The sequence below is a fragment of the Ranitomeya variabilis genome, chromosome 8 (assembly GCF_051348905.1).
Source record: "Ranitomeya variabilis isolate aRanVar5 chromosome 8, aRanVar5.hap1, whole genome shotgun sequence".
In the NCBI taxonomy this organism is placed as follows: domain Eukaryota; kingdom Metazoa; phylum Chordata; class Amphibia; order Anura; family Dendrobatidae; genus Ranitomeya; species Ranitomeya variabilis.
In genome coordinates, this window is record NC_135239.1 from 114,075,040 (window position 1) to 114,099,169 (window position 24,130).

The following is a 24,130-nucleotide window of genomic DNA, read 5'->3' on the forward strand; positions in this document are numbered from 1 at the left end:
ATAGCACACTAGCAGCAGGGCAAGCGAGCTCTTGTAATGCATATTCTGCCAATTCAGGCCAGGTGTCTATTTTAGATGCCCAGTAATCAAAGGGGAATGACCTGTGAGGGAGAACATCGATAAGGGAGGAAAAGTAGTTCGTAACCATACTGGACAAATGCTGTCTCCTGTCACTTTGAATCGATGCAGCAGTACCTGTCATGTCAGCGGTCATTGCGAAATCGCTCCACAACCTGGTCATAAAACCCCTCTGTCCAACGCCACTTCGGATTTGTGCACCTCTAACACCTCTGCCATGTTGCCCCCTATGGCTCATGTGAGAACCATCACCGCCGCTGTGTGCTGGGAATGCCTGAACCAAACGGTATACAAGAGTTGCTTGTTTGGTAGCCAATATTTGCTCAAGGTTCTCATGTGGCATGATATTTTGTAATTTTTCCCTTCCCCATGACAGCACCGGTACATGAGGGATGGTCCCGCCCCCAAGAACAGGAAACCTGCATAGGAGATAAAAGATGGGGGCGGCACCTCTCTCCTCAGTTCGGTTTCCTGTTCTTGCGGGGAACCTGCGGTGCTGCAGAGGGGATCTCCTTTGTTTAACCGGTCACTGACCGAGGTCCGCGGTGGGAGCAGCGGCGACAGCGTGCGTGCGTCGCCCACATACCTGGCTGCATGTGCGTCCTTCCCCACTACGGACTCCTCGGCGTCCGCTCCTGGCCGGAGGCTGGGCCGGGGGAGGAAGAGAGAGAGCGTACCCATCACGACGCTGGCGCCAAGTGAATGGGAGAACTTCCTTTTTGTATACCGGAAGTGACGCTAGACGCCGAAGGAGCGGTGTGCTGACACTCCCCGGGGGGGAGGATGTTCAGGGGCGCACACACAGTCTCCTGCCCACACTTATTTAAACTGCATGGCGGCAAGGAGACGCTGGTAACAGCCTCCTACAAAGATGGCAGATCCTGTGGAATCAGCGATCCCTGCAGAGACACCACAGCCCGTCGTGGTACTGAGGATCCGGTGGGTGATTGCCTTTGTAAGGCAAACAACATATCAGTAACACTGTGTTTCTGTGTGTATATGCAGGGAAGGAAAGTTACCTCTAAGCAAAAGAATAAAGTATGTGCACTCTGTGATAAAAGCCTTCCCAAGACATATGAGAAGCGTATGTGCTGCTCATGTATAAAGGAAACGATAACTGAAGAATCGTCATCATTTCTTCAGAATATAAAAGCTATTGTAAGAGACGAAGTGCAGAGCACAGTAAAGGAGCAATTAAAGCATCATGAGTTGCAGAGCTCCGTAAAGCCGCCTTCTGCGCCCCAAACATCTGATATAGAATCTGAGGGTGAACCAGGAGAGCTTCCGGCCGAGGAGCTCTCGGACCTGGACTCTTCGGATGAAGAGTGTGGTCGCCCATATGTGTTGTCAGAAGATGTGGGGAAATTGCTAAAACTGGTCAGATCCACATTGGGGGTGGAGACACCAAAAGAAAAACAAACGGTTCAGGACTCCATGTTCAGCAATTTGGAAGGGAAAAAGCGGAAAGTTTTTCCGTTTCATGATAATATATTAAATCTTATCAAAAAGGAATGGAAAAAAACGAATAAAAAGATTTCGGTTCCCCAGGCCCTAAAACGTAAATATCCCTTTGATGACGAAATTTGTGAAAAGTGGGAAAAGGCGCCTAAGTTGGACGCAGCTATTGCAAGTACCTCCAGGGGCATAGCGCTTCCTTTCAAGGATATGGGTGCCCTAAGGGACCCCCTAGATAAAAAAAGCGGATGCCTTTCTAAAATCAGCCTGGGAAGCTTCAACTTGGGTGTTCAAACCAGGGGTAGCGGCTACTTGCACTCCCCGTGCCATGGTTAGATGGCTAGATGAACTAAGCGACCAAATAAAAAACAAGTGTCCAAGAGACAGACTTCTAGAAGTTATCCCTTCACTACAAAATGCAGCAGGGTTCCTGGCGGACGCGGCCATTGATTCGGTACGGTTTGCTGCCCGGGCAAGTGCCCTCTCTAATTCGGGCAGAAGAGCGTTATGGTTAAAAAACTGGAATGCTGATTTTCAGTCAAAAGTGAAGCTCTGTGCTGTACCCTGTGAGGGGCAATATTTATTCGGGAGGGCATTAGATGAAATTTTAGAAAAAGCGGCAGACAAGAAGAAACACTTCCCTCCACCTCCCTTCTTTAAACGACGATGGTATGACAATCGTCGGTCCTTTCGAGGATCGGGTAGAGCAGGCCGGGGCCGTCCAACGGATAGAGCCACACGGGGAAAAACCTGGGGTGAAAGAAGAGAGAGGTTTCCTTTTCAGTAAACCTCCAAAACCAGATCCCAAACAATGACGCCATATTTCAGGTGGGAGGAAGGTTAAGTTTTTTTGTCCATCAGTGGGTAAGCTTACAGCCGTCTCAATGGATAATCAACTTGTTATCTGACGGCCTACGATTAAACTTTATCTCCCGGCCTCCTCACCGAATAAAAGTTACTCGTGTGGCCAAAAAGAACCAATTAGTACTCGAAAAAGAAGTTCATCTTCTTCTAGACAAAAAAGTCCTGGTAAGAGTACCTCCACAGGAAATAGGGAGGGTTTTTTACAGCACCCTTTTCCTCACACCAAAACCGGATGGGTCATTAAGAACAATTTTCAACCAAAGAGTTAAACAAGTTCATCCGAGTGGAAAAATTCAAAATGGAGACTGAGAACGGCGGTAAAACTGCTGTATCCGGGATGTTACATGGCAGTGATAGACCTTACAGATGCCTACTATCATGTACCAATCAGCATGGAGCATCACCAATTTCTAAGGTTAGTAGTGCAGCTGGGACAGGTCTACACCCATCTACAATACCAATGTCTCCCCTTCGGGGTATCAGTGGCTCCTCATATCTTTTCAAAAATAATTTCGGAAGTAGCATCCTTCGTGAGGAGAGAAAATATTCTACTAGTGCCCTATTTAGACGATTTCCTCCTTATAGCAGACAATCAAGAAGATTGCACAAAAGCAGTTACGAAAGTATGAGAGCTACTAACCAGGCTGGGGTGGATAATAAACTTTAAAAAATCAAGAATGATTCCGGTCCAGATACAGGAGTTTCTGGGAATTCAGTTAAATTCAATCAGACAAGACTGTGTCCTTCCAGACAGAAAGATCGAGGCCATAAAACAGCGAGTAAGACAAATACAGACGGCCCAATCCATCTCGGTGAGGGAAGCCATGTCCCTCCTAGGTATGCTTACTGCAACAATTCCGGCGGTCCAATGGGCACAACTGCATTCAAGGGACCTACAGTGGCAGATTCTGTCGTCAGAACAAACAAAAATACCCTACAACTTAAATCGAAAAATCGTATTGTCACAACATGTACGGGACTCTCTAAGCTGGTGGCTAGATTCCGAAAATCTAAAAAAAGGGGTCCCATGGTCAATCCAGAATCCGGTGGTACTGACCACGGATGCGAGCCCGTTAGGTTGGGGAGCACACCTATCAGATCGGATCCTACAGGGTCTATGGGATCCACAAATGCAATTAGCCTCCTCAAACCTGAAGGAATTAACAGCGGTAAGGCAAGCGATTCTTCAAACGGAAGAGGACGTCAAAGGAAGACATCTGGTAGTGTTGTCCGACAACAGCACAACGGTATCGTATATAAATCGACAGGGAGGAACGAGATCAATTCCCCTAATGGAAGAAGCAAGAAGGCTATTTCGTTGGGCCGAAAACCATCTCTTATCTCTTACAAGTACACACTTAAAGGGGTCGGACAACCTTGTCGCAGACTTTCTGAGTCGTCACGTCCTGCACCAGGGCGAGTGGTCGCTAAATCAAAAAATTTTTGGAGAAATCTGTGCCATCTGGAGGCTTCCTCAAGTGGATCTTTTCTCCACAAGCCAGAATCGAAAGGTAGAAAGATTCTACTCTCTGAACCCGAAAGAGAACCTGGAAGGAGTAGATGCGTTGCTGCACCAATGGAGATTCCAACTAGCCTACGCGTTTCCCCCAATCCCATTAATCCCTACAGTCCTGAAGAAGATCCGAGAGGAGAAATCGCGCATAATCTTAATCGCACCCTTCTGGCCAAAGAGAGCTTGGTTCAATTGGCTCAGACGTATGTCCATCTCGGACCCATGGATACTTCCAGATGTTCCAAATCTTCTGCACCAGGGTCGAGTGACACATCCTCAGGTTCACAGTCTACACCTCACTGCTTGGAACTTGAGAGGGGACTTCTGCTAGCGAAGGGATTCTCGGATCCGTTAGTTACTACTCTGCTGTCCAGTAGAAAGAAGATCACAGCTGATAAATACCAAAGGGTATGGGGAAAATTTTTAGAATTTTCAAGCCGAAGGATAACGGATACCGTTCAGGACGTCCCTATATCAGAAATCTTAGAATTTCTCCAAAGGGTCTGGAGAGAGGATTATCTACCAGCATCCTAAAAGTGCAAGTCTCGGCGCTTAGCGCCCTGTTTGAGCAAAAATTGGCTGATCACCCCTGGGTGTGTAGGTTCATTCGGGCCTCCTTTACAGCCAGACCATTCAAACCTCGTCCAAAGGTCGCTCCCTGGGATTTAAATTTGGTTTTAAATGCTTTGACCACCTCTCCCTTTGAGCCTCTTTCCTCCATATCGGTGAAAGGGCTAACTTTAAAAACGGTTCTCCTGATTGCCCTTACCTCAGCCAGACGCATTAGTGAGCTCCAGGCTATATCTATAGACCCTCCTTACACTACATTCCTAGAGGACAGGGTAATTATAAAATCTGATCCGGCCTTCTTACCAAAGGTCAACTCAAAATTCCACAGGGACCAGGAGATAGTCTTGCCCTCATTTTGTGCCAATCCAAAATCCCAGGGAGAAGAAACCTTCCATTGCTTGGACGTCAGACGTTGCCTACTTCAATATATAGAGGTGACAAATCCATGGCGACAGTCTTCAGCCCTTTTTGTCTCCTTTCAGGGGGCAAACGGGAAAAAAAGCCACAAAATCAACCATTGCACGGTGGCTCCGTATGGCTATATCACTTTCCTATTCCTCTGCGGGGCAGGTCCCTCCACCTGGTGTTACGGCCCACTCTACTAGGGCTATTTCCACATCTTGGGCAGAGAGGGCAAATGCGTCTATAGAGCAAATCTGTAATGCAGCAGTATGGTCTTCACCCTCTACTTTCTTCCGCCATTATAGATTAAATCTGGGGCTATCAGATCTCGCCTTTGGGAGAAAAGTGCTATCTGCCGTTGTCCCACCCTAGAGGTTCCTGCTATTTCTTCCTCTCATGTACCGGTGCTGTCATGGGGAAGGGAAAAAATGATAATTACTTACGGGTAATTTGATTTTCCAGATCCATGACAGCACCGCTCTAATTCCCGCCCTATCTTGGTGATGGTTGTGTGATTCACAAAAAAAATATATATATAGATAAGTAAAAAATAAATAAATAAATAATATACATAAGATGGGGAAATAACCACTTAATATATAGTCTTTAGAGTTTAATATAATGTATATATGACTAAGACTGACATAGCGGTTACCTGGCTTTCTCTGTAAACAAACTGAGGAGAGAGGTGCCGCCCCCATCTTTTATCTCCTATGCAGGTTTCCTGTTCTTGAGGGCGGGACCATCTCTCATGTACCGGTGCTGTCATGGATCTGGAAAATCAAATTACCCGTAAGTAATTATCATTTTTCCTTAAAATCGTGGATCCAGGAGGCAGGCCAACCAGTAATCGTCATCGGTCATCATTTTGATAATGCGGGGGTCCCTTTTTAGGATACGCAAGGCATACTCAGCCATGTGGGCCACTGTTCCAGGTGTCAATTCACTGCTTGTGCTGGGTTGAGGAGCACTTTCTTGCAAATCAACATCACTTGTGTCCCGCAAAAACCCTGTATCTGACCTTGCAACGCCACCAGTTTCTATTGCCCCCTGAAAAGCATCCTCCTCCCATAAATATTCATCCCTATCATCATCCTCCTCTTCGTCCGCCACCTCATCCAGGAGAGTTCCCTGAGCAGACAATGGCTGACTGTCATCAACTCATCAAGGCTTCCCTCCTCCTCGGCTACAGATGCCTGCTCCTTAATGTGCGTCAAACTTTGCATCAGCAGACGCATTAGTGGGATGCTAATGCTTATGATGGCGTTGTCTGCACTTACCAGCCATGTGCATTCCTCAAAACACTGAAGGACTTGACAGAGGTCTTGTAGCTTCGACCACTGCACACCAGACAACTCCATGTCTGCCATCCAAGTGCCTGCCCGTGTATGTGTATCCTCCCACAAATAAATTACAGCACGCCTCTGTTCGCACAGCCTCTGAACCATGTGCAGTGTGCAGTTCCACCTTGTTGCAACGTCGATTATTAGGCAGTGCTGGGGAAGATTCAGCGATCGCTGATGGTTCAGCATACGGCTGGAGTGTACGGGCGACCGGCGGATGTGCGAGCAAAGTCTTCGCACCTTCAGGAGCAGGGCTGGTAACTTCGGATAATTTTTGAGGAAGCACTGCACCACCAGGTTCAAGGTGTGAGCCAGGCAAGGTATGTGTTTCAGTTCTGAAAGGGCTATGACAGCCATAAAATTCCTTCCGTTATCACGGACTACCTTGCCTGCCTCAAGATGTACACTGCCCAGCCATGACTGAGTTTGTTGCTGCAAGTACTCGGCCAGTACTTCCGCAGTGTGTCTGTTGTCGCCCAAACACTTCATTTGTAACACAGCCTGCTGACGCTTACCACTAGTTGTTCGATAATGGGACACCTCGTGTGCAACACTAGCAGCTGCGGATGGAGTGGTCGCGCGACTGCGCTCTGTGGACGAGCTTTCGCTTCTGGAGGAGGAGGAGGAGGAGGAGGGGTGGTGAACGCCTACAGCCAACTGTTTCTTAGACCGTGGGCTAGGCAGAACTGTCCCACTATGGCTGTTGTTATGATCTGGTGGCCTAGGAGCAGCATGAGACGTACTCTGGAGAAGGTGGTACCTGTACTGACCGCAGACCCTGAACTTAACACCGCAACTAGAAGTAGCCGTGGAATGTACCTAACACTCCCTAGACATCTCGACACAGCCGGAGGACTAAATACCCCTAGAGATAGAAAAGGGAAAACTATCTTGCCTCAGAGAAAATCCCCAAAGGATAGACAGCCCCCCACAAATATTGACTGTGAGAGGAGAGGGAAATAACATACGCAGACTGAAATCAGGATTTAGCAAAGGAGGCCACTCTAGCTAAATAGAAAGGATAGGACAGATAACTATGCGGTCAGTATTAAAACACTAGAAAATATCCACCACAGAAAATACAAAATCTCCACATCTAACTAAAGATATGGAGGGTATGTCTGCATCTCCAGAGATACCAGCTTGGCTGAACAAATCCTTATGCAGACCAAGCTGGACAAGACAAAATCATGGAAAAGAACTGAACAATAAAGCCCACAGCATGTGGACTGCAAAAAACAAAGCCAGAACTTATCTTTGTTGAAATGAACAGCAAGCAGGAGAGACCAGGCAGGGATGTGAATCCTCCAGGAACAATGGACAACTTGCACTGACTAAAGGGTCAAGCAAGACTAAATAGCCCAGTCAGAATTGCAATAAGTGGACACACCTGATGAATGCAGCGATCCAAAGACAGCAGCGCTACCACTTATAACCACCGGAGGGAGCCCAAGAGCAGAATTCATAACAGGCTGTCCCCTGTGGACCCTGCATCCACCACATTAACCCGCTGCACCGTTATAGACGCGTAACGTCCCTGGCCATGCCTACTGGTCCATGCATCTGTTGTGAGGTGCACCTTTCTGCTGACTGATTGCCTGAGTGCATGTCAATGCGGTCTTTGACATGCTGGTGGAGGGCTGGGATGGCTGTTCTCGCAAAGAAGTGTCGACTGGGTAGGTCATAGCATGGTACTGCGTAGGCCATCAGGTCTTTGAAAGCTTCACTTTCAACCAACCGGTAGGGCATCATCTCTAACGAGATTAGTCTAGCAATGTGGGCGTTCAAACCCGGTGTACGCGGATGAGAGGATGAGTACTTTCTTTTCCTAATGAGAGTCTCTTGTAGGGTGAGCAAACCTGGAGAGCTGCATATGTTGGAACTAGCGGTGGTGGTGGTGGTGGTGGAAATGGCGGATTGAGAGAGGGTTGGTGATGGTATTCTTGATGTTGGCCTACAATACAGTGTTTCCTACTAATAACCTTGTGATTCCCTGACTGCTTTGGCCTTGCGACGATACCTCCACATTTGCTGCTGGAGGTGTCCTAACCGGTGGGCTTACAGTGAGGGAAGCAATGTAGCATTGCTGACTACCTTCATTCTGAGCAGGTGCACCAACGGTACGGGACGTTTGGTAGTTAGTCCAGGCTTGCAAGTGCATGCTGGTTAAATGTCTAAGCATGCACGTTGTATTTAAATTTTGAAGATTCTTCCCTCTGCTAAATGTCTTTGAGCATTTCTTACAGATAACTTTTGACTGATCATTCGGATCTTGCTTAAAAAATTGTCACACTACACTCTTCCTACTATGGAATACCTTTTCAGGCATTGCACGCTGTGCTACTTTCACCGGATGGCCACGCTGTCCTAAAACTGTTTTTGTTTTTGACAAACGTTTTTGGCCTGATACGGGCCTGCCAGATGACAGCTGTTGCGATGTAGATGGCTGCTGCGGATCATCCTCCTCCGCTTCTGAGCTACTGGCAGCAGCACCCTCTTCCCCCAATGGCTGCCAATCTGGGTCAACAACTGGGTCATCTATCACCTCTTCTTCAATGTCATGTGCACCTTCCTCTGTGTCACCGTGTAAGGTGCTATAGCCTTCGGGACGGGGCACCATAGTCTCATCAGGGTCAGATTCTGGCTCAGTACACTGCGAGGGCAATGTAGTGATCTGAGTCAATGGAACAGCATAATAATCTAGCTGTGGCTGTGCATCAGTGCACTCCATGTCCGATTCATCTTGTAATGGGCAGTTAACAATTTCCCTTTCTAACCCAGGCACGGTATGTGTAAAGAGCTCCATGGAGTAACCTGTGGTGTCGCCTGACGCATCCTTCACGTTTAGTTTGGGTGAAGGACACAAGGAAATGTCTTATTCCTGACCGGGAGCATCCACTGACGACTCGCTGCTTTTATATTTGGAACTTTCTGAAGAGGAGGCCAAAGAGCTAGAGGCTGAGTCAGCAAGGAAAGCCAAAACTTTTTCCTGCTGCTCCGGCTTTAAAAGCTGTTTTCCTACTCCCAGATAAGGGAGCCTTCGAGGCCTTGTGTAGCCAGATGATGACGCTGGCTCAACACCTCCAGCCTTAGGTGCTATTGTGCTTTTGCCACTACCACCAGATGCACCATCACCACCATCAGTACCAGCTGGCAACCACCGCCCACGGGCTCTTCCACCAGACTTCCTCATTTTTTGGGAAATCTAAGCGAAATAACAACCGTTATATGGTACTGTAAAACAAGGTAGAAGGTGTATATAAACTTGTTGAGAATTTAAATCTCCCTTTTTTGGGGGGGAGACTGAACCAAAACTCAGGCCCAGTGTATAAAACAACACAATGTAAGTGGCAGAAAGTGGCTGGAAGATATATGAAAAAATACAAGGACTGTAGTACAATTTCAATCTCCCTACAATGATCTCAGGACAAGTATGGCAGCAATAAAAAGGACTGCTGCACACAAAAGTGTGGACAAATAAACAAGATAACTGTGCAGAAAGGAGCAACAGGATTTTTGGTTTTAAAAAAGCAGTTGGTTTGCACAGCAGTGTGCAAACAGCAATGCAGCTATCAGGGAGCCTTATAAGGCAGCCTAATAAGCTACAGATCTGATGCACAAAAATATAGCCTCCACTGTCCCTTCAAAAAAAAGGTGGTGTTGGACAGTGTGAAAATCGCTACAGCACAAGCAGTTTGGGGGTTAATCTTCCCTCCCTAACTATATCCCTTCTTCTGATGAAGTTGCAGCAACCTCTCCCTTTGCTAAGATCGGCAGAAGTAAGATGGCGGTTGGCGTGCACGCCCCTTTATAGCCCCTGTGATGCCGCAGAAAGCAAGCCGATCACTGTCATGCCCTTCTCTAAGATGGTGGGGACCGAGACCTATGTCATCACGCTGCCCACACTCTGCGTCCTCCTTCATTGGCTGAAAAATGGCGCTGAAAGCGTCATATGAAATGCGACTTTCTCTGTCACCCATGACGGCACCACGGAGAGAGGGGATCCGCCCACCAAGGACAGGAAACCTACAGATAAAAAGGCGGTACCACTCTCCTGCATCAGTTGGTTTCCTGTCCTTGATGGGAGACCTACAGAGTTACCAGAAGAAGATCGTCGTGGGATTCCGGGGCCAATCAGTCCGACTCAGGCAGCAGGGGTCCCCCTGCCTCGGCTGGTGTGGTGACCCGAGGCGCCACCGCTGGGGCTAGTGGGCCTCTAGGGTGTGCGGGGGAGGTGACATGGAGTTTGCGGTCACCTCCCCAGGTAAGATGCAGCAGCGGCAACATCCAGGGGGTCCCTCTGTGGTTGCGGGAGGAGCGGCGCGGCTCTCCCTTTGAAAGCGTCAGCCTGCACACTGCATAGTCAGCCGGCGTGCAGGGCCGCGCGTTAAGATGGCTGCAGGCTGCAAGAGACCGGGAGCTCCGGTGGGCAGCGTCTCGTGTGCCATGCGTGGCGCCATCTTAGGCCAACTGCGCGTGCGCGGGATTTGGAAGACGATAACTACCCTCAGCGCAGGCGCCGGCAGACCGCTTCTGTGTGGGCGCGGGCGGGCGCCGCTCCTGCGCAGGTGCGGGCAGGCGCTTCTGTGCGGGCACCGGAAGAGGTGCTTCTGCGCAAGCGCAAATTTGAATCAAGCGGTGGGAATCACTGCCGCATAAAAAGCAGCTGCTCCAGCTATCCGTGGGCAAAAAAGAGCCACAGCACGAGCCTCCCAGCGCAGCACCAGCCGCAGCAAACAGTCGCAGTAATAGCCACAGCACCAGCCGCAGCACAAACCACAGTGCCAGCCGCAGCACTAGCCGGCCCCGGTACAAGCTACAGCCTAACAGCAGCCTTTGTAAGGTACAGCCTACAGTCCACTATGAGCGACCTGGCATCACCCTTACCAGAATCACCACCAGCATCGCCGCAGCAGCAGCTAAAACGGCGACAACAAAAAGGACACCAGGATACCACCGGTAAAGAGCGCCAAAGGTCCCAGCATAGCAAGGAGTCCAGTACGGCTTCGGGAAAAAAGACAGATGCAGAGCATCCCCAACCGGTATTTATGGGTCCTTGAGGTGGTAAGTGATCTTTGTGAAAGTTAGAGACAGTAAGGGTATTATTTTGTCTTTTACTCTAGGGGAAGAAAAGCTTAGGGAAAACTAAGCATAGGATTTGTGCCCTTTGTAGAGAAGACCTTCCAATTACCTGGGAGAAGAGACTCTGTAATATATGTATACAGCAGTTTCCGAGGGGCTTCCCGGGTTTGCAGCCGATCTTAAAACCCTGATTAAAAACCAGGTAGAAGACACCTTTTAGAGCTCTTAAAGGAAACCTGTCACCTGAATTTGGCGGGACCAGTTTTGGGTCATATGGGCGGGGTTTTCGGGTGTTTGATTCACCCTTTCCTTACCCGCTAGCTGCATGCTGGCCGCAATATTGGATTGAAGTTCATTCTCTGTCCTCCGGCGTACACGCCTGCGCAAGGCAATATTGCCTTGCGCAGGCGTGTACTCCGGAGGACAGAGAATGAACTTCAATCCAATATTGCAGCCAGCATGCAGCCAGCGGGTAAGGCTAGGTTCACATTGCGTTAGGGCAATCCGTTTAGCGCTAGCGGATTGCGCTAACGCAATGTATTTGTAGGGGTCGCGTTTAGGGGTCGCGTTAACGTCTCCGCTCTCGCAGATCCCCGATCTGCGAGAGCGGGGAACGGACCTCGGGCGCGCCGCGGACGCTGCAAGCAGCGTCCGAGGCGCACCACAAAAGAATGGCACATCGCTAGCGCGAGACGAAAAAGGCACACGCTAGCGATGCGCTTCAGGCAGAAACAACATTGCTGTCAATGGGTGCGCTAACGGACCCGTTGCACGGCGTTAATTGCGACATTTTCGTCGTGCAACGCTGTCAGTTAGCGATCACCCAATAACGCAATGTGAACCTAGCCTAAGGAAAGGGTGAATCAAACACCCGAAAACCCCGCCCATATGACCCAAAACTGGTCCCGCCAAATTCAGGTGACAGTTTCCCTTTAAGAGTGGAAAAAAACGGAGGAAGACTAGACACAGGTCCCCGTCTCCGGTGTCTAATACAGACAGTGATGATGCGTACTCAGATTCGTCTAATTCCTCCTCTTCTTCTTCATCATCTTCTTCTTCCTCTGGGGGTCACAGCTGTTTCCCCTTGGAAGACACCGATGGGCTCATAAAAGCAGTCAGGAGCACTATGGGGTTAATAGACTCTCACCCCCAAAAGGTCGGTCCAGGACATTATGTTCGGGGGTCTTGAGCAAAAGAAGAGGGCTTTTCCACTTAATGAGACAATTTCCGCACTAATCAAAAAAGAGTGGAAAAAACCCGTAAGAAAGGCGTTATTAACACCTAAGAGAAAGTACCCTTTTGAGGATGAATCCTGTTCCTTTTGGGAAAAAGCCCCCAAACTAGATGTAGCTATATCTAAGGCATCTAAGAAATTCGCGCTCCCTTTTGAGGACATGGGGGTCTTGAAGGACCCTATGGACAAAAAGGCGGATGCCTTTCTCAAAAGTTCCTGGGAATCAGCTGGGGGAGGTCTAAAGCCGGCAGCCGCCGCCGCATGCATGTCCCGTTCGCTAATGATTTGGTTAGACCAACTGGAGAGCCAGCTAAAGGGGAAAACATCCCGTGACTTCATACTGAGCACCTTGCCTGTATTAAGAGGGGCGGCCACATTTTTAGCAGATGCTTCTGCTGATTCTATTAGATTAGCTGCTAGATCAGCAGTCTTCTCTAACGTGGCTAGGCGCGCGATCTGGTTTAAGTGCTGGCCGGGGGACTTACAGACAAAATCTAAGTTATGTACCATTCCTTGTGAAGGGGAGTTTGTTTGGTCCCACCTTGGATGACATCCTGGAGAAGGCAGGAGATAAAAAGAAATCTTTTTCCCTCCCTGGGCTTCCCCGCTTATAGACGGCCCTTTCGGAGCAAGAGGTTTTTACATAAAAAGCAAGGGAGAAACCAGGGAAAATGCGAAGATAAGAAAAGCAGAAATAAAGGATACTTGTTTAACAAAAACCCCAGCGACAACAAGAAATCTTCCCAATGAAGGTTGGCCCCAGGTGGGGGGGAAGATTGTCACTCTTTCTCCCGGCCTGGGAAAAGATTACCTGCAGCCAATGGATCCTGGGAATAATAAAATCAGGGCTGAAACTAACATTTCTAAAAAACCCTCGCCCCTCCTTTTCGATAACATCTCCAAGGTCTTCAGTGGAAGAGCAATTGGCATTGGAAAACGAGGTCATGGGACTAGTGGACAAGGGAGTTCTTCTGGAAGTTCCCCCACAAGAAAGAGGGCAAGGTTACTATTCCCCTCTATTCCTGAGAAAAAAAACGGATGGGTCGTACAGGACTATCATAAACTTAAAAAGCCTAAACAAATACCTAGAGGTTCAACCGTTCAAAATGGAGACAATAAAGTCATCTATAAAAATGCTGTTTCCTCTGTGTTTCATGGTAGTCCTGGACCTGAAGGATGCCTACTATCACGTCCCTATCCACATAGATCACAAGAGATTTCTCAGGATAGCAGTTCATATCAGGGGGATATTATGTCCCTTTCAATTTTCAGCCCTACCTTTCGGACTAGCAATAGCCCCGAGAATATTCACAAAACTAATTGCGGAGGTGATGGCTCATCTCAGAGAGCAAGACCCCTTGATTGTACCTTATCTGGACGACTTTTTGGTATAAGGCTCCTCTCCCCAACACTGCAGCAATCAGCTGGAAACAGTAACGAGGTCTCTAGAGGATCTGGGCTGGCTAATATTACTTAAAGTCCAGATTGGTGCCTTCCCAGGTCCAGGAATACCTAGGTCTCACTCTAGACTCTATAAAGGAAGAGTGCCGGCTTCCCGGGGAAAAAATACAGAGAACAATAAGGCTAGTGTCCAAAATACAAGCTCTCCCCTCTATAACTCTACGTCAGGCAATGTCCCTCTTGGGATCCATGACTTCATGCATACCTGCGGTCCAATGGGCTCAGCTGCATTCGAGACACCTTCAATAGCAGATTTTGTCCGAGGAGATCTCTCTGGGAGGGCGTTTAGAAAGTCGGTTGAGATTATCTCCAAACACAACTCAGTCACTAATATGGTGGGCATCACAAAAGAATCTTTCCCAGGGAGTCCCGTGGGTAATCCCAATCTCAAAAATACTGACAACAGATGCAAGCCCCAGCGGGTGGGGGGCTCATTTAGGCGACCTAGTAGCTCATGGCACCTGGTCGACGTCTCTGAGAAAAGAATCTTCCAGTATGAAAGAACTTCTAGCGGTCAAGTTCTCCCTGCTGGAATTCTTGGGGGCCCTTCACTCTCACCACGTCAGAGTCATGTCAGACAACAGGGTTGTAGTGGCATACCTAAATCACCAAGGGGGTACTCGCTCCAAAAATCTGATGGAAGTAACCGAGGCAATCTTTCAAATAGCCGAGGGCAACCTTCTATCCCTGACAAGTCTGCATATAAGGGGAGAGGACAATTACAAAGCGGACTTTCTGAGCCGCTCCAGCCTTAAACAAGGAGAATGGGAGCTAAATTAGGCAGTATTCACCCGGATCACAGAAAAATGGGGGGTTCCCGACATAGACCTCTTTGCCAACAACACAAACAAAAAAGTAACCTCTTTCTCCTCCATAACTCCTCGGGGGAATCCAGTAGCTCTGGATGCATTCTTGATTCCATGGCTACATCAGCTGGCTTACGCATTTCCCCCATTTGCTCTGATTCCGGCAGTGCTGAGGAAGATTCGGGAGGACGGGGCTCATGTGATCTTAATAGCCCCGTTCTGGCCGAAGAGACCTTGGTTCTCTTGGATGAGGAGAATGTCGATATCCGACCCCTGGGTACTCCCAGACCTTCCAGACTTACTCTCCCATGGCCCGCTCAACCATCCACAAGTTACGAGCTTACACTTGACAGCCTGGCATTTGAGAGGAAGCTACTAGAGGATAGAGGGTTTTCACCAGGGCTGGTATCCACTCTTTTACAAAGTAGGAAACCAGTTACAACTAAGCAATATGGGAAGATATGGAAAAAAATTCCTGTCATCATCGGGCACCAAAATAGGGGAAAAGGTCCCCCTTAAAACCATATTAGAATTTTTACAAAACGGGTTGGAGATCGGTTTAGCCACGAGTACCCTGAAAGTCCATGTGGCAGCATTGGGAGCCCTGTTTAATTATGATTTGGCAGGTAATCGGTGGGTTAGAAGGTTCATCAGGGCAGCAGGTAGATCGAGGCCACTTCCAATAAAATCTGCCCCTCAATGGGATTTAAAATTGGTCCTTAAAGCCCTGACTAAACCACCCTTCGAACCCTTGGAGGATGTCCCGTTAAAAATCCTATCTCTCAAAACATCCCTGCTAGTCACCCTCACATCTGCTCGTAGAATTAGCGACATACAGGCACTATCTGCTAACCCTCCATACACACAGTTTTTAGAGGATAGAGTTATTCTCAAAATAGACCCAGCATACCTCCCGAAAGTGGCATCCCGGTTCCACAGAACTCCAGAGATATCTCTTCCCTCCTTTTGTCCTAACTGTTGTGAATTCCGTTCTCGGATTCCCTCCTGTGGTCATGAATGGTACTTTGGTTAGTTCTGCTGTTGGACTCCCTCTGGTGGCTTCGAGCGGAACTGCTGGTCACTGAGGTTGGCTTTATCAGCTGCCCTCGTTTATTGCTATGCTGGCTTCCCTATTTAACTCCACTCAGATCGTTACTTCATGCCAGCTGTCAATGTTTCAGTATTGGTTCAGATCTCTCTTGGACTTCTCTGAGGACCTGTCTACTCCAGCAGAAGCTAAGTCTTTGCTAGTTAATTTGTTGTTACTGCTTCCTGAATATATTTCTTAGTACTGCTAATTTCTAGTCCAGCTTGCTATCATGATATTCCCTTGCTAGCTGGAAGCTCTGGGGGTGCAGAGTGGCACCTCCACACTGTGAGTCGGTGTGGGGAGTCTTTTTGCTTACTCTGCGTGGTTTTTTTTGTAGTCTTTTGTGCTGACCGCATAGTTCCCTTTTCTATCCTCTGACTATTAAGTAAAGTCTGGCCTCCTTTGCTAAAACCTGTTTCATTCCTGTGTTTGTGACTTTCCTCTTAACTCACGGTCAATATATGTGGGGGGCTGCCTTTACCTTTGGGGAATTTCTCTGAGGCAAGGTAAGGCTTCTATTTCTATCTTTAGGTGTAGTTAGCTCTTAGGCTGTGAAGAGGCGTCTAGGGAGAGTTAGGTACGCTCCACGGCTATTTCTAGTGTGTGTGTGATAGGAGTAGGGTTTGCGGTCAGCAGAGTTCCCACTTCCCCAGAGCTAGTCCCGATTTTGAGTTTACTCATCAGGTCATTCCGGGTGCTCCTAACCACCAGGTCCATAACAGTACAGCTGGCCCACAAAGTGTTAAAGCATCTCAAAAGAGGGATAAGAGAAGTTATGAACTCATTTTTTTTTCTTTGCAGTGTGTTTTGTCTCTCTTTTCCCCTTAACCTCTGGGTGGTTCAGGACTCAGGTGTAGATATGGATATTCAAGGTCTGTCCTCTTGTATGGATCAACTCACTGCAAGGGTACAAAGCATTCAAGATTATGTAGAATCCGATGTTAGAGCCTAGAATTCCAATTCCTGATTTGTTTTCTGGGGATAGATCTAAGTTTCTGAATTTCAAAAATAATTGTAAACTGTTTCTTGCTTTGAGACCCCGCTCCTCTGGTGACCCCATTCAGCAAGTAAAAATTATTATTTCTTTGTTGCGTGGCAACCCTCAAGACTGGGCATTCTCCCTTGCGCCAGGAGATCCTGCATTGCTTAATGTAGATGCGTTTTTTCTGGCGCTTGGATTGATTTATGACGAACCGAATTCAGTGGATCAGGCAGAGAAAATCTTGCTAGCTTTGTGTCAGGGTCAGGATGAAGCGGAGGTATATTGTCAGAAGTTTAGAAAATGGTCTGTGCTTATTCAATGGAATGAGTGTGCCCTGGCAGCAATTTTTAGAAAGGGTCTTTCTGAAGCCCTTAAGGATGTTATGGTGGGGTTCCCCACGCCTGCTGGTCTAAATGAATCAATGTCCTTGGCCATTCAAATTGATCGGCGGTTGCGCGAGCGCAAGGTTGTGCACCATTTGGCGGTGTCCTCTGAGCAGAGGCCTGAGCTTATGCAATGTGATAGAACTTTGACCAGAACTGAACGGCAAGAACACAGACGTCAGAATGGGCTGTGTTTTTACTGTGGTGACCCCACTCATGCTATCTCTGATTGTCCTAAGCGCACTAAGCGGTTCGCTAGGTCTGTCACCATTGGTACTGTACAGCCTAAATTTCTTTTGTCTGTTACTCTGATTTGCTCTGTCATCCTATTCGGTTATGGCATTTGTGGATTCAGGCGCTGCCCTGAATTTGATGGACTTGGAGTTTGCCAGGCGCTGTGGTTTTTTCTTGGAGCCTTTGCAGTATCCTATTCCATTAAGGGGAATTGATGCCACGCCGTTGGCCAAGAATAAACCTCAGTACTGGACTCAGTTGACCATGTGCATGGCTCCTGCACATCAGGAAGATATTCGCTTTTTGGTGTTGCATAATTTACATGATGTGGTCGTTTTGGGTTTGCCATGGCTACAGGTTCATAATCCAGTATTGGATTGGAAATCAATGTCTGTGTCTAGTTGGGGTTGTCAAGGGATACATGGCGATGTTCCGTTGGTGTCAATTTCTTCTTCCACTCCTTCTGAAGTCCCTGAGTTTCTGTCGGATTACCAGAATGTATTTGATGAGCCCAAATCCAGTGTCCTACCCCCTCATAGGGATTGTGATTGTGCTATAAATTTGATTCCTGGTAGTAAGTTTCCTAAGGGCCAACTTTTTAATTTATCTGTGCCAGAGCATGCCGCTATGCGGAGTTATATAAAGGAGTCCTTGGAGAAAGGGCATATTCGCCCATCTTCATCACCGTTGGGAGCAGGGTTCTTTTTTGTGGCCAAGAAGGATGGTTCTCTGAGACCCTGTATAGATTACCGCCTTCTCAATAAAATCACGGTCAAATTTCAGTACCCTTTGCCTCTGCTGTCTGATTTGTTTGCTCGGATTAAGGGGGCTAGTTGGTTCACCAAGATAGATCTTCGAGGGGCGTATAACCTTGTGCGTATTAAACAGGGCGATGAATGGAAAACAGCATTTAATACGCCCGAGGGCCATTTTGAGTACCTGGTAATGCCATTCGGGCTTTCAAATGCTCCATCTGTGTTTCAGTCCTTTATGCATGACATCTTCCGAAAGTATCTGGATAGATTCATGATTGTATATTTGGATGATATTTTGGTCTTTTCGGATGATTGGGAGTCTCATGTGAAACAGGTCAGAATGGTATTCCAGGTCCTTCGTGCTAATTCCTTGTTTGTGAAGGGGTCTAAATGTCTCTTCGGAGTTCAGAAGGTTTCCTTTTTTGGCTTCATTTTTTCCCCTTCTACTATCGAGATGGATCCTGTTAAAGTTCAGGCCATTTATGATTGGACTCAACCTACATCTGTGAAGAGCCTCCAGAAATTCCTGGGCTTTGCTAATTTTTACCATCGCTTCATCGCTAATTTTTCTAGTGTGGTTAAACCTTTGACTGATTTGACAAAGAAAGGTGCTGATGTGGTGAATTGGTCCTCTGCGGCCATTGAGGCTTTTCAGGAGCTGAAACGTCGTTTTTCTTCGGCCCCTGTGTTGCGTCAGCCAGATGTTTCGCTCCCTTTTCAGGTCGAGGTTGATGCTTCTGAGATTGGAGCAGGGGCTGTTTTGTCTCAAAGAAGTTCTGATGGCTCTGTGATGAAGCCATGTGCCTTCTTTTCTAGAAAGTTTTCGCCTGCTGAGCGTAATTATGATGTTGGCAATCGGGAGCTGCTAGCTATGAAGTGGGCATTCGAGGAGTGGCGACATTGGCTTGAGGGAGCCAAGCACCGCGTGGTGGTCTTGACGGATCACAAAAATCTGACTTATCTCGAGTCTGCCAAGCGGTTGAATCCTAGACAAGCTCGATGGTCGCTGTTTTTCTCCCGTTTCGATTTTGTTGTCTCATACCTTCCAGGTTCTAAGAATGTGAAGGCGGATGCTCTTTCTAGGAGTTTTGTGCCTGATTCTCTGGGAGTCCCTGAGCCGGCTGGTATTCTCAAAGAGGGGGTAATTCTGTCTGCCATCTCCCCTGATTTGCGGCGGGTGCTGCAGGAGTTTCAGGCTGATAGACCTGACCGTTGTCCAGCGGATAAACTGTTTGTCCCTGATAGATGGACTAGCAGAGTTATTTCTGAGGTTCATTGCTCGGTGTTGGCTGGTCATCCTGGGATTTTTGGTACCAGAGATTTGGTGGCTAGGTCCTTTTGGTGGCCTTCCTTGTCACGGGATGTGCGTTCTTTTGTGCAGTCCTGTGGGACTTGTGCTCGGGCTAAGCCCTGCTGTTCTCATGCCAGTGGGTTGCTTTTGCCCTTGCCAGTCCCGAAAAGGCCTTGGACGCATGTTTCCATGGATTTTATTTCAGATCTTCCTGTCTCTCAAAGGATGTCTGTCATCTGGGTGGTTTGTGATCGCTTTTCTAAGATGGTCCATTTGGTACCCTTGCCTAAATTACCTTCCTCCTCTGATTTGGTGCCATTATTTTTTCAACATGTGGTTCGTTTGCATGGCATTCCGGAGAACATTGTGTCGGACAGAGGTTCCCAGTTTGTCTCTAGGTTTTGGCGGTCCTTTTGTGCTAAGATGGGCATTGATTTGTCTTTTTCTTCGGCTTTCCATCCTCAAACAAATGGCCAAACTGAACGAACCAACCAGACTTTGGAAACCTATCTGAGATGCTTTGTTTCTGCTGATCAGGATGATTGGGTGACCTTCTTGCCATTGGCTGAGTTCGCCCTTAATAATCGGGCTAGTTCGGCTACTTTGGTTTCGCCTTTTTTTGCAATTCTGGTTTTCATCCTCGTTTTTCTTTGGGGCAGGTTGAGCCTTCTGACTGTCCTGGTGTGGATTCTGTGGTGGACAGGTTGCAGCAAATTTGGACTCACGTAGTGGACAATCTGACGTTGTCCCAGGAGAAGGCTCAACGTTTCGCTAACCGTCGTCGTTGTGTTGGTCCCCGACTTCGTGTTGGGGATTTGGTTTGGTTGTCTTCTCGTTATGTTCCTATGAAGGTTTCTTCTCCTAAGTTTAAGCCTCGTTTCATTGGTCCTGATAAGATTTCTGAAATTCTCAACCCTGTGTCATTTCGTTTGGTCCTTCCAGCTTTTTTTGCCATCCATAATGTGTTCCATAGGTCGTTGTTGCGGAGGTACGTGGCGCCTATGGTTCCCTCCGTTGATCCTCCTGCTCCGATGTTGGTTGAGGGGGAGTTGGAGTATGTGGTGGAAAAAATTTTGGATTCTCGTATTTCGAGATGGAAGCTTCAGTACCTGGTTAAGTGGAAGGGCTAAGATCAGGAGGATAATTCCTGGGTTGTTGCCTCCAATGTCCATGCTGCCGATTTAGTTCGTGCCTTTCATTTGGCTCGTCCTGATCGGCCTGGGGGCCCTGGTGAGGGTTCGGTGACCCCTCCTCAAGGGGGGGGTACTGTTGTGAATTCCGTTCTCGGATTCCCTCCTGTGGTCATGAATGGTACTTTGGTTAGTTCTGCTGTTGGACTCCCTCTGGTGGCTTCGAGCGGAACTGCTGGTCACTGAGGTTGGCTTTATCAGCTGCCCTCGTTTATTGCTATGCTGGCTTCCCTATTTAACTCCACTCAGATCGTTACTTCATGCCAGCTGTCAATGTCTCAGTATTGGTTCAGATCTCTCTTGGACTTCTCTGAGGACCTGTCTACTCCAGCAGAAGCTAAGTCTTTGCTAGTTCATTTGTTGTTACTGCTTCCTGAATATATTTCTTAGTACTGCTAATTTCTAGTCCAGCTTGCTATCATGATATTCCCTTGCTAGCTGGAAGCTCTGGGGGTGCAGAGTTGCACCTCCACACCGTGAGTCGGTGTGGGGAGTCTTTTTGCTTACTCTGCGTGGTTTTTTTTGTAGTCTTTTGTGCTGACCGCATAGTTCCCTTTTCTATCCTCTGACTATTTAGTAAAGTCTGGCCTCCTTTGCTAAAACCTGTTTCATTCCTGTGTTTGTGACTTTCCTCTTAACTCACGGTCAGTATATGTGGGGGGCTGCCTTTACCTTTGGGGAATTTCTCTGAGGCAAGGTAAGGCTTCTATTTCTATCTTTAGGTGTAGTTAGCTCTTAGGCTGTGAAGAGGCGTCTAGGGAGAGTTAGGTACGCTCCACGGCTATTTCTAGTGTGTGTGATAGGAGTAGGGTTTGCGGTCAGCAGAGTTCCCACTTTCCCAGAGCTAGTCCCGATTTTGAGTTTACTCATCAGGTCATTCCGGGTGCTCCTAACCACCAGGTCCATAACACCTAACCCTAAAAACAAGGAGGAGGAATCGTTACATACACTAGATGTCAGGAGATGCCTCATGCAGTACATAGAAGCCACCAGAGAGAGTAGGGAGGATGCCTCTCTTTTTGTGTGCTTTCAGGGTCCCCGGAAGGGGAAAAAAGCCTCCAAAGCCACTCTGGCAAGATGGATCACGGACGCTATCAGCCTGTCATACTCATCAAGTGGAATGTCCGTTCCAGGGGAGGTCAAGGCTCACTCAACGAGGGCAGTGGCAGCTTCTTGGGCGGAGAAGGCCGGAGCTTCTATTGACCAGATATGTAGAGCTGCTACTTGGTCATCACCTTCCACATTCTATAGGCACTATAGATTGGACCTTATCTCCTCTTTGGACCTTACCTTCGGTAAAAGGGTTCTGGAAGCAGTGGTCCCTCCCTGAATGTACAATCTATGAAATCTCTCCGTGGTGCCGTCATGGGCGACAGAGAAAAATATAGTTCTTACCGATAACGGTATTTCTCTGAGCCCATGACGGCACCTGTACATTCCCTCCCTTCGCTTTGGGTGTGCACGCTAATATAGTGTCATAGGTTATTTTATGATAGGTCACGCGGTATTTCAATTAAGTTAAGTAATATTGAAACTAATAAGCTGTTCCATAGTCTCCCATCGTTCTCTAGTAAACAACTTATGTGGGAGAGTGGTACCGCCTTTTTATCTGTAGTTTTCCTGTCCTTGGTGGGCGGATCCCCTCCGTGGTGCCGTCATGGGCTCAGAGAAATACCTTTATCGGTAAGAACTATATTTTTTGCGCGCAGATCGGCGACCTCATGGCCGATCCCACACTAGGATCGGGTCGGGTTTCATGAAACCCGACTTTGCCGAAAGTCGGCGATTTTTTTAATTTGTCCGATCCGTTTCGCTCAACCCTACTGGTAACATTTTGCATATCTGGTGTAATCACTTTTGGGACATAGCTAGTTTTATTAAGTAAACCTCCATGTATTGATTTTCAATAAAAATGGCTTATGATATTATTACTAATGATTTTTTATCGTGCTCCTTTTGTTAAAGAGTAGTGTAGAAATTGCGCACATTGAAGATCTGATCTGAGCAAAACAAGGAAATGTAAGAAATGTGACTACTTTGCACAAGTTCTTGTTTTTGCCAGTGAAACTTCCTTTACTTAGAATTTTCTATTTCAAATCTATTGTTTCAATATTCTTGGTGTAAGTCTTTTCAATTAAGGCAATATTCCAATTAATTGGATTAATCCTCCCTTCAAAGTCACAGGATTCTGATGTTTATCAGAACTGTGAATTCTGTTGTAGCTCCGCCTGGTGGGTGGGGCTAATGCCAGAGCATGGGCAGAGAGGTGGGTATAATGCTGGTGGAACAGAGTACTAGATATGACTCTAGTGCCACATTGCCATACTGAACCAATCCTAAGGGACGCAAAAAAAAATGTAAAGGGGTAATTTCATGAATGCATCTCCAGAATAACCGTTAGAACATTAATTCATCCCAACAACCAAGTTTTAAGTATTTAGGAGAGAGTTTGATAGTCTCTGCTAAAAAACAAAACAGTGTGAACACATTAACTTAAGCGAAGTTTTTGGAGCAGAAACTTCCCAAATCCTCCTCATAATTCAGGTACCATAGTACTGATGAGGCACAGGCTGTATCTCATATTTACATCCAGGTGCCTTATAGGTGACGTGTTTTGAAGTAGATCTCCATTTGTCCAGACCCCATGATGAGAATTCATGCCCAATGCTCATCTTGGCACACTTTCCTCTTCTCGGTCTTCAGCAGCACTTCCAGACACAGTGTCCTTAAAAATATAAGTATTATTTTACTGCCCCATAAATATAAATATCTCCTATGAGACTCGCCTGATTAAATGCACTCCTGCACAAAATATCCCCCATGCTGCCACTCTATAATATCTGCACACACTGTCCCTCTCAATAACATCACCCCAAACTGCCCCTTTCCCTATCTTCCTCATATTGCCTTTCTGGATATTGTCCCCACTGCTCCTCGCTATTTTATGCCCCCTTCATAATCTGCCAATTGCCCCTTTGTGCCCTCAATCCTGCCCCCTCATCTAAAGTAAAAGCACATTTCTTCAGCTCCTCCATGGAGTGCTTACCAGCCCAACGTCTCCTCAGCCATGTGATGACCTCACCAATGTGCTGACCTCATCACACTGCTGGACGTCAGTGCCGGACTGACGCGTGTTGCTCTGCCCCAGTCCCAGGGCCACAGTGTTCAAATGTATTTGTGTCTGACAGACGTGAATACCTGTTGAATACAGGAAAAATGGAGTTGCGTCTCGTGGACAGCGCCGCTGGCCGCACATCGCTTGGTGGGCCATATGCTGTACAGGCCTTATCTAGTGTCAGGCTGAGTGCAGCTGTGAAAATGACTTCTCCACAATGTACAGGTCTATGCTAATCCCTGTGGCCTTGTAATGTGCACTGGACTTTTGTGTACAAGTGAA

General features: G+C 47.5%; 1 protein-coding gene across 4 annotated transcripts in view; it reads left to right on the plus strand.

Moving 5' to 3' along the window:
* HSD17B7 (hydroxysteroid 17-beta dehydrogenase 7) overlaps positions 1 to 24,130 on the plus strand; it is a 121,643-nt gene that overhangs the window by 40,015 nt on the left and 57,498 nt on the right. The gene's annotated exons all lie outside the window — the stretch shown is intronic.